The sequence below is a fragment of the Ictidomys tridecemlineatus genome, chromosome 9 (genome assembly GCF_052094955.1).
Source record: "Ictidomys tridecemlineatus isolate mIctTri1 chromosome 9, mIctTri1.hap1, whole genome shotgun sequence".
Classification (NCBI taxonomy): domain Eukaryota; kingdom Metazoa; phylum Chordata; class Mammalia; order Rodentia; family Sciuridae; genus Ictidomys; species Ictidomys tridecemlineatus.
The window spans coordinates 145,657,914-145,666,280 of record NC_135485.1 but is presented as its reverse complement, the minus strand read 5'-3'; positions in this window follow the sequence as shown (position 1 = coordinate 145,666,280).

Here is an 8,367-nt window from a genome sequence, read left to right as displayed (position 1 = left end):
AGCAGAATCATCCCTTCTCCAGAAAGGACAAGTGAGGGCATCCACAAGACACGTGTGAACGTCTTGTTTCTCAAATAGATTTGTGTGACTTCAAACAGCCGCGTGAGTCGGAATCAGAATGCGGGCTAAGAATCTTGAGGCATCTTCAGATCGACCTGGGTTTTAGTCGCTTTGGAAAGTCTCCAGTTCTGCAACAGTGTTTTGAATCAGCAGAATCGTAACCCACGGCTCCCATAATAAGCAACGTGTGTAGGTGGGTGGAGCATGCTACTGACTGACCCAGAGACCCAGTGTCGCGCCAGTTCTCCGTCTAGACTAGCCTGACGTTCGCCGTGAGGGACCACCACCTCATGGCCACTCTGCAAGATCAGAGGCGAGCCAAGGCTTCCTGTGGCCCTGTGGTACCTAGCCTTCAAGTGTCACGGTTGCTCCCACGTGGTGCTGATGCTGGTGGTAGCCACCCCCTGTGCGGCCAGTCCTGTAAGTGTGGCACCTAAGTCGTGCACTTGATGGTACCTGATGGTGACAGGGAATGGCCAGGTCGCTGAGCTATGCGCTTGCTGTCTTGTACTTCTGCTTGTTACTCTGGGGAGTACTCCTACTCATAAAAAAGAAGGTTGCAGCCAGCCACAGCTCGTCTATAATCCCAGCAGTTAGGAGGCTGAGGCAGGAGGTTCTCGAGTTCAAAGCCAGCCTCAGCTACTTAGTGAGGCCCTAAGCAACTCAGCGAGACCATGTCTCTAAGTAAAATACAAAAAAGGGCTGGGGATGGGGCTCAGTGGTAAAGCATCCCAGATTCAATCCCCAATACCACCAAAAAAAAAAGATTAATCAAGACTTCACCAGACACCAGATACACACAAGGAATGCGTGCATTCGCATTCCTCATCGGCAGAGAGTCCGGTGTCAATCTTAGGTGGCTGCCAAGTGTGTGCTTCTTCACAGGCCAGCGCAGCCTGGGTGCCTTGAGAAGCCCAGCCTCTCTGCTCGCACCTGGTGGAGTGGGGCACAGTCCTCCAAGACCTGTGTGCTCCGAGGGGTGTTTGCAACACCGCCTTCCTGGGGCTGCGGGCCCCAGGCCTCGGGTGACCCAGTATTGCCCAACCTGTAGACACCATGAAATCAACGTGCAGGAGAGCTCTGCTTCTGGAAAAGTAAGCTTGTACTTCCCATGGAGGCCACTCAAGCTATGGTGGACAGACAAGGGCTGGGACGGATTGTATGCCTGAACGTGGAGTTGGTGACAGGCAGGCACCTGACCAGCACAGCTTTTTGGCACAGAATTCCTGGGGGCTGTGATTCCCAGGGTGGGGGAAGGGAAGACAGTGGAGATGGCAGTGAGCAGGCAGCTCAGATGGGAAAGGAGGCCCCAGTTCATCAGCGCAGGGAGAGGAAGCCGTCTCTGGTGAGCTCTAAGAGCCAGCGGGAGCCCCGGACAGGTGTACCCCCACACAGGGGCGGAGCTCAGGGGCCACGCCCAGGCCCTGCCCAGCGCCCAGCCAAGGAAGCACCCGGAAGCAGCCAGAACAGAAGTCCTCAGAGCCGCCAGCGGAAGGCAGGACGGAGCTGCTGGACACCCCGCCCCGGGGACGGTCCAGCCTGCTGAGTGGAGCAGCTCCTCCAGCAGGACTGAGCCCAGATGCTCGCGGGGGACTGAGCCCAGGACGGGAGCGCAGGCCGGCTTGGATTGCCGCCAGGGTTCCTTCTCGTGGCGCCCTTATGAACACCAGCCTCCCAGGTCCCGCACTGAGGCCAGGTGCGTGCTGCGCCACCTCCAGGGAGGTCATCTCACAGGTCGCCCACGGAGGCCGAGCCAGCACTCGTCCTGCTGGGCCAAGGGCAGGCCCCAGGAGCACTGTGTGCAACAGCCTCAGGGAAGACCTGTGCTCTGACCTGCAGCCCTGCTCTGCACGTTGAGGTCACACACGGGTGGCCCAGGGTCCGACTGTGGGTTTGGCATGTTCAGGATTCTGAAAAATCAAGTGATTCAACATTTCAAAACCCGGCGACTCCACATTCAGAACTTTGAATTATAATTTTGTTTTCCTGCAAAACACTGGGACAGTGCCCATGCCGTGCTCACCCTCCCTCACGGGGCACTCAGCCAGAGTCGATGGCAGCTGCCCCCTGGACAGGGGACACACGTTCCAGTTCATCGCAGGCCCCACTCCTGACCGGGGAGCCGGCCCCGGGGCCCTGAGCTGCATTCCTGAGGATGCTGTGCTGCTTCGCTCAGAGCAGGGTGGCCTGCACACCACCTCGGCAGAGGAGGCCGCGTGGAGGAGAGCCCTGCACTCTGCTCACACTCACCGCCTGCCGGGACCCCACGTCCCAGGTGTCCTGTGACACTACCCAGAGGCACTTGGTGTTATGATTAGCACTGTCCTCCAGAAGGGGAAGACTTGCGCCCCAGAAGGGACCCCAGGGATCTCGGGGCGCATCGGGAGAGGCACCAGGGTGACGGGAGGCAAAGCCAGCAACTGGCAGGACCTCTCAAAGGGAGGAGGAGGGGGTCGGGCGCCAGTGCCTCCGGCCCATCCTTCTGGGGAAACTGGAAACAGAAGGAGGGAGTGTGTGGGGTGCCCTGGGGCTCCCTCTCCATCCTCCGTGGAGCAGGGCGGGCCGGCTCCGGTTCTTTGAGGGTCTCGGTGGAGGTGGCCACACCATGAGTGTCTGACAGTCTGTGCCCCTGGGCCTCATTCAGTCTAAAGGAAATGTGCTGCATGCGCTCAGTGTGTGCACGCCGCACCAGGCCGCGGGCCTCGGACAGACCGCAGCCGGGGAGCAGAGGCTGGGGCGCGGGCGGAGGTCTCAGACTCACCGTGCTCCTGCCCCCTGGGCTCCTGTCCACCCCGCATGGCGTCCTGCATCTCTCAGGAGCCCACCCCTGTCTCTGGGCATGGATCTGCTGCCGACCCCCGCTCCGTGAGTCCTACCCATCTAAGGCCCAGCGGGCGTCTTCTTCCTCCAGCTGGTAACTACGAGGTCCAGGGCAGGAAGGGGACCAAGTTATCTAACAGCCTGGCACCTGCCACCGGGCCGGGGAGCAGGGGTGCTGCAGAGGCCAGGATCCTTGGGGGAAGGAGAGGCGGGGGAGGCAGGAGGGGCAGGAAAAAGGGCCAACGCACAGGCCACCTTGCTGCCCCAACCCGGGCCACCAGACCTGCATCCGGGGTTGCTGGTCACGGTTTTAGAAGTTCCATGTGCCGAGGGTCCCTGTGCTTGGGGACAGCGTGACCGAGCAGTCACCTGAGGACAGAGCTGGATCAATTCAGTGGAACCAGGTGCCAACGTTTTTCTGTGGATGAGCTGGAAATAAAAACGTGTCACTTCTCTTTCTGGTCACCGCTCGGCTTGTTTTCCCTGAAGACCTCTCCGTGGTTGCGGTGGGCAGGTGGCTGCGGGGGAATGGGGCTCAGGGTGAACACTGGCGCACTGAAGGCAGGAGACACGGGGTAGGTGACCACCAGGGGCGGCTGGTGGCCAGGGCCTTTGGTTGGGAGGCTGAGAATGTGGTGGCAGGGAAGACAGATTTTGTGGGACAGTCCCGGGACTGTGCACCCAGGGGACGGGACGGTCCAGGGACTCCGCTCACGGGGAAGCTCAGTTGCCCTCCGAAGCTGGCGGGGAGGACACAGCCAGAAAGCTACGAGGAGAGGGGGGGACTGCTGCTGTGGCCGCCTGCCTGGTGTCCTGCAGTGTCTCTCCCTGCAGGTCGTGGCACACTGGCCAGTCACCTGCTGCACAAGGAAGAAAGACAAGATGGTCGGTGGCCTGCTCACCGACAGGAGGGCCTGGTGAGCCCACAATACAAGGCTCCAGACCTTCTCCCACGTCTGGCCCCGTTGGCGAGTGGCCCCGTGTCCACTGTCTGTGGCCGCCTGTATCCCACTGTGGCTGCTGTGTCCAGGGGAAGACCTGTTGGCGGCACAGAGCGTGCGTCTAGAGGGTGAAAAGCCGTCCCACGGTGGGAGAGGCGCTGCATTTGTCCAAACCCTCTGGCCCTTCCTCCCTGCGTCCTTCCTGCCCCGGCCCTGCTGCCCCTTCCTTAGCAGGACCATCCAGCTCCAGGCCGTGGTTCCCATCGCTGGCTCAGGCTTGGCCATGGACACTGGCTTTGGCCCCACTCTGGGGCCTCTCTTGCTCTGCCTGGGATCAGTGGTGCCCCAGAGAGGCTCTGCTACAGAGGCTGCGCTGCAGAGCAGCCCAGCTCCGGGCCTCCAGGGGGCAGTGAAGCAGCCAGAGGCCAGCTTTGGTGTTAGCCACTGAGACCTGGGAGTAGCCTAGTGGCTCAGCAGACCGACACAGGTGTGGGGCAGGGGGCAGTGAAGGCAATGGACGAGCTGGGCTGGCAGCTCAGGCTCCGTGGGCCAGGCTCATGCACAGCCGCAGAGATGAGGCCATGATTGGGAAGAGTCACCAGCCTGCAGAGCTAGGGGACCTGCCAGCTGTCTGCTGCTCGGCACAGGGCACCCTGGCTCTGCCTCTGTTCAATGCCGGCCGCCCGAGGGCAAAAGAGGGCTGTGGTTGATTCTAAGCAGCTTTTGGAGGGGACCGTCATGGCTTTAAATGCTCACATGGGTCAGCCAAAAAGCATGAATACAAATTGAGCAATTCAAAAACCAAATGCCAGGTGCAGTGGCCACACCTATGACCCCGGCTACTAGGGAGGCTGAGGCAGGAGGATCACAAGTAAGAGGGCGCTTCAGCCAGACTATCTCAAGATAAAAAGCACAGGAAGTCGCTCAGTTGTAGAGTGGTGGCCTAGTGAGTGTGAGTCTCTGAGTTCAAATCCCCAGCACCACAAACAGCTGCAGGATGTACCAGCTGAGAGATGCAGAAGGTGGCAGAACAGTCACAGGAAAGGAAGGAGCCTGCACGCGAGGTGCTCAGCCCACTTCTTCACAGGGGGGTGTAAATTAAACCCGTAGAAGTCCTGCTTTCACTTACAGGTGGGCACAGGTTGGCACGTGAGGCACTGTGCAGCTGACGACTTGGGGACATCAACTCTAACAGTGCTGATGAGCGACACGGTAGATGGGCTGGGACCCATCTGAAGCTGCCAAGCCCGGCAGCCCACGCCCAGGACTGTGTCCTGTAGGTGCCCTCGGGGACACTCCATTCCCCAGGTGTTGCCTAAGAGCTAGACTGGGAAGGACCTAACCGCCTAAGGCAGGGGCTGGGGGACCCTCTGGGTACCAGGCCACCAAGGCCGTGGCAAGACCTGGAGACACATGCACGGTATGCCTAGATTTAACCACTTCCCGTCTTAATACCAGGAGAAGTGGTGAGGTGGGATAAACCCTCCACCAGCCCCTGCCCCACTGCCACCCCGAGCCCCAGACAGGGAAACCTGGTGTCAAAATGACGTAAGTGAGCAGATTGGGCAAGTGATGGCAACCGCTTTACAACCAGGGAATCATATGTGTGCAGTTGATATGTCTGTGCAGATTGGGGCTTCATTACACCTGGATTAAAGGAAACCTTGACCCCAGAGGGAAAACAGATGCTCCGCTGCTTAATGTCCCCATGGCTGCTTTGTAAGCCAGTGACACTGGACTCCACGCCTTGGAGGTCGTGCCCACCTCATTGTTAGTCAAACACTCGTTAAAGTAGAAGCACGCAGAACCCCAGTGTTGGCTTTCCCCTGGGCCCCGAATGCGGGGTGTGGCCCGACTGGGCTGGGAAATCCTTGGCATTCGCTGGGGTCGTCTGTGTCTACTGTGGAGGGACGCCGTGATGGGAAGTCACCTCTCTTCCTTGGGAAAATCCAAACCCACCTTGAAAATCGGAGACAGGGGTGTTTGCACAGGACAAGAGTTCTTGTTTCTGGCTTGCTGAGTGGGTGACTCAGGGCCAGAGAGCACAGAGCCTGGGGTCAGGAAAACCGTGGCAGCGCCTGGGAATGGACCCCAGGGACCCACCTTGGTGGAGCGCAGCGGTTGGGGTGGCTGGAGAGGACCAGACCTGGAAGAGGGGCCTCGGGCCTGCTGCGGAGTCAGGGCTGGGTGTGTGCACAGGGGAGGCCGTCGGAGAGTCCTGTGTGGAAGGAGAGCAAGGGGTCAGGGCTGCCATCGCAGCTGCAGAAAGGAGCGGAAGAGCCGAAGGGGCTCCTGCAGCGTGCCGTGCTGAGCGCTGGGCCTGGTGCTGGAGCCTCCAGGCGGAGGGAGAGGCAGAGTCACGGCTGGGAGGGGGCAGGGAGAGGCCTTTGGCTTGAGCAGCAGAGGGAAGAACTGCCCTCAGAGAGAGGAGCAAACCCAGGGCGTCCCCCTGGGGTTCCTGGCACCTACTTAATGGGGTCTTGAGCCCAGAAGTGAAGTCCAGGCCACAGCTGGAGGGCCATGAGCAGGAGGAAGATGACAGGGAGGACCCGGTCCCTGGGGAGGCGGCGTGGGCGGAGATGCCACCCAGGAGTGAGCGTGGATCCCGGGTCCAGGCAGCACCCACCGCCCAGATGGTTCCCATGGCGACCCCTTGTTCTCAAAGGCGCCGGTCCCTCCCTCCAGCCCTGCTGTCTCAACCAGGGCGTGGTAGTTGTGCACACTGCTGGGGTCCACGGTGACGTGGTCTGCGACCTGGAGTGGAATGCGCTCCGCTCCCCTTTCCCTCCCCCCTCCCTCTGCTGTGCAGACACGATTTTCTGTATCTCCAGCCATTTGTAGGTTTTTAAAATAGTGCATCATGAATATACATAAAAAGTGACCAGACATGAAGGCGAAGCCGCTGGGAAGGGTGGAAGGTGAGACCACAGGCTTGTGTGAATCCCACGTTCCCCCTCTTCCGGCCAGCCCCTCCTCCTCTCCCCTTCCTCTGCTCCACTGCTCTCCCTTCTGTGCTCCTGGGATTCTGGCCCCACCCCGCTCTTTATTTTTCCTCTCTGCCTTCTGAGTGTGAGAGAAAACATTCAACCCTTGACCTTCTGGGTCTGGCCTAATTCACTTAGCACAGTGTGCTCCAGTTCCGCCCAGGGACAGCCGACACCGTAATGTCACTCTTCTTTATGACCCAGTGAAACGCATGGTGTGTCCCTGTGACTTTGCCTTCCTCCTCCTCTCTCAAGACCAGGTCCTGAGCCACTTCTCCGGGAGCCCTCCTGGAGCGAGGCTCTCCTCTGAGCTGGAACTCCCTTCCTCTCCTACACACCTGCCGCTCACAGGGGAAAGGCTTGTCTCTCTTCACCAGACTGTAAATTCTCCTTCCTGCACTTTAAACTCCTTAAAGTTGGGGAAACTGTCTTGTTACTATTTGTCTTTGTGCCCTAGGTCACCACATAGGGTTTTGCACATAGTAGAAACTCGGTAAATGTTGGGTTAAGGTGTAGGAGAGAAGTTAGGCTCCTGCTCTTTTTCTTGAGGGAAGACTTATACACAGTGACATACAGGATCTCCAATGTGCAGCTCACTGAGTTTTGATAAGTAAAGTCACATTGACTGCCACCTAATCAGCAGGTAGAGGGTTTCCTTAATCCCAGGCCGTCTCTGCGCCCCTTTCTGGCCAGTCCCTATCTTGGCATCACTATTTCAATTTTTATTCTTAGGAACTAGTTTTGCCTGATCTTGAACTTCATGAACAGTGGAGTCTCCCAGTACGAGAGCCTTTGGTCTGTTTTGTTTACATTGTTGGTGAGTTTGCTCCATCCTGAAGTGTATCAGGGGTCCATTCTCTGGCCTTGGTGAGACACCCCAGGATTCATTTATGGTCTCTGTGGATGGACGTTCGACATTCCCAGGTCGAGGCTGTCATGGGTAACGTTGTTCTAAACGATCGTGTGGAATCATTTTGTGGATGTGTCTTTACCTTCTTGGTCCACCAGGAAGACCCCTGGGTGAGGGCTGGGTTTAACTGTGTGGATGTGACTGCTCCTCAGAGGGGCCTCCCGTCCTCCCATTTCCTAGCTAGGTGCTGTGGGCTTGTGTGTCCATGGGTTCTGTGTCTGGGAACTCAACCAATTATGGGTAGAAGATAAGGCTTAAAAGAAAATCATGTCTGTACTGCACACGTGCAGACCTTTCTTTTGTCGTTATTTCCTAAACAATGTCGCCCGCCGGTCTATTTAGGTCACATTTCATTCACAGGCATCGCAAGTCACCTAGAGGTGGTTCAGAGTCTATGCAAGGATGTGCCTGGGGACAGGCACATGCTGAACCCCTTTCACCAGGGACCTGGGCATTGCAGATTTGGGCATCTCCGTGGCCCTGGCTTTGGTCTCCACAGAGTGAGTGGTGCTTTACGTGAACTTCTGGTGGCTCCGCTCCCTTGGCACCATTTGGTCCTCAGTCTTCTACAATTTCAGCCGTTCTAGTCATTGCAGAATGGCCTCTCTGGGGTGTTCCTTTGCTGCCACGGACAAATGATGCCAAGCAGCTA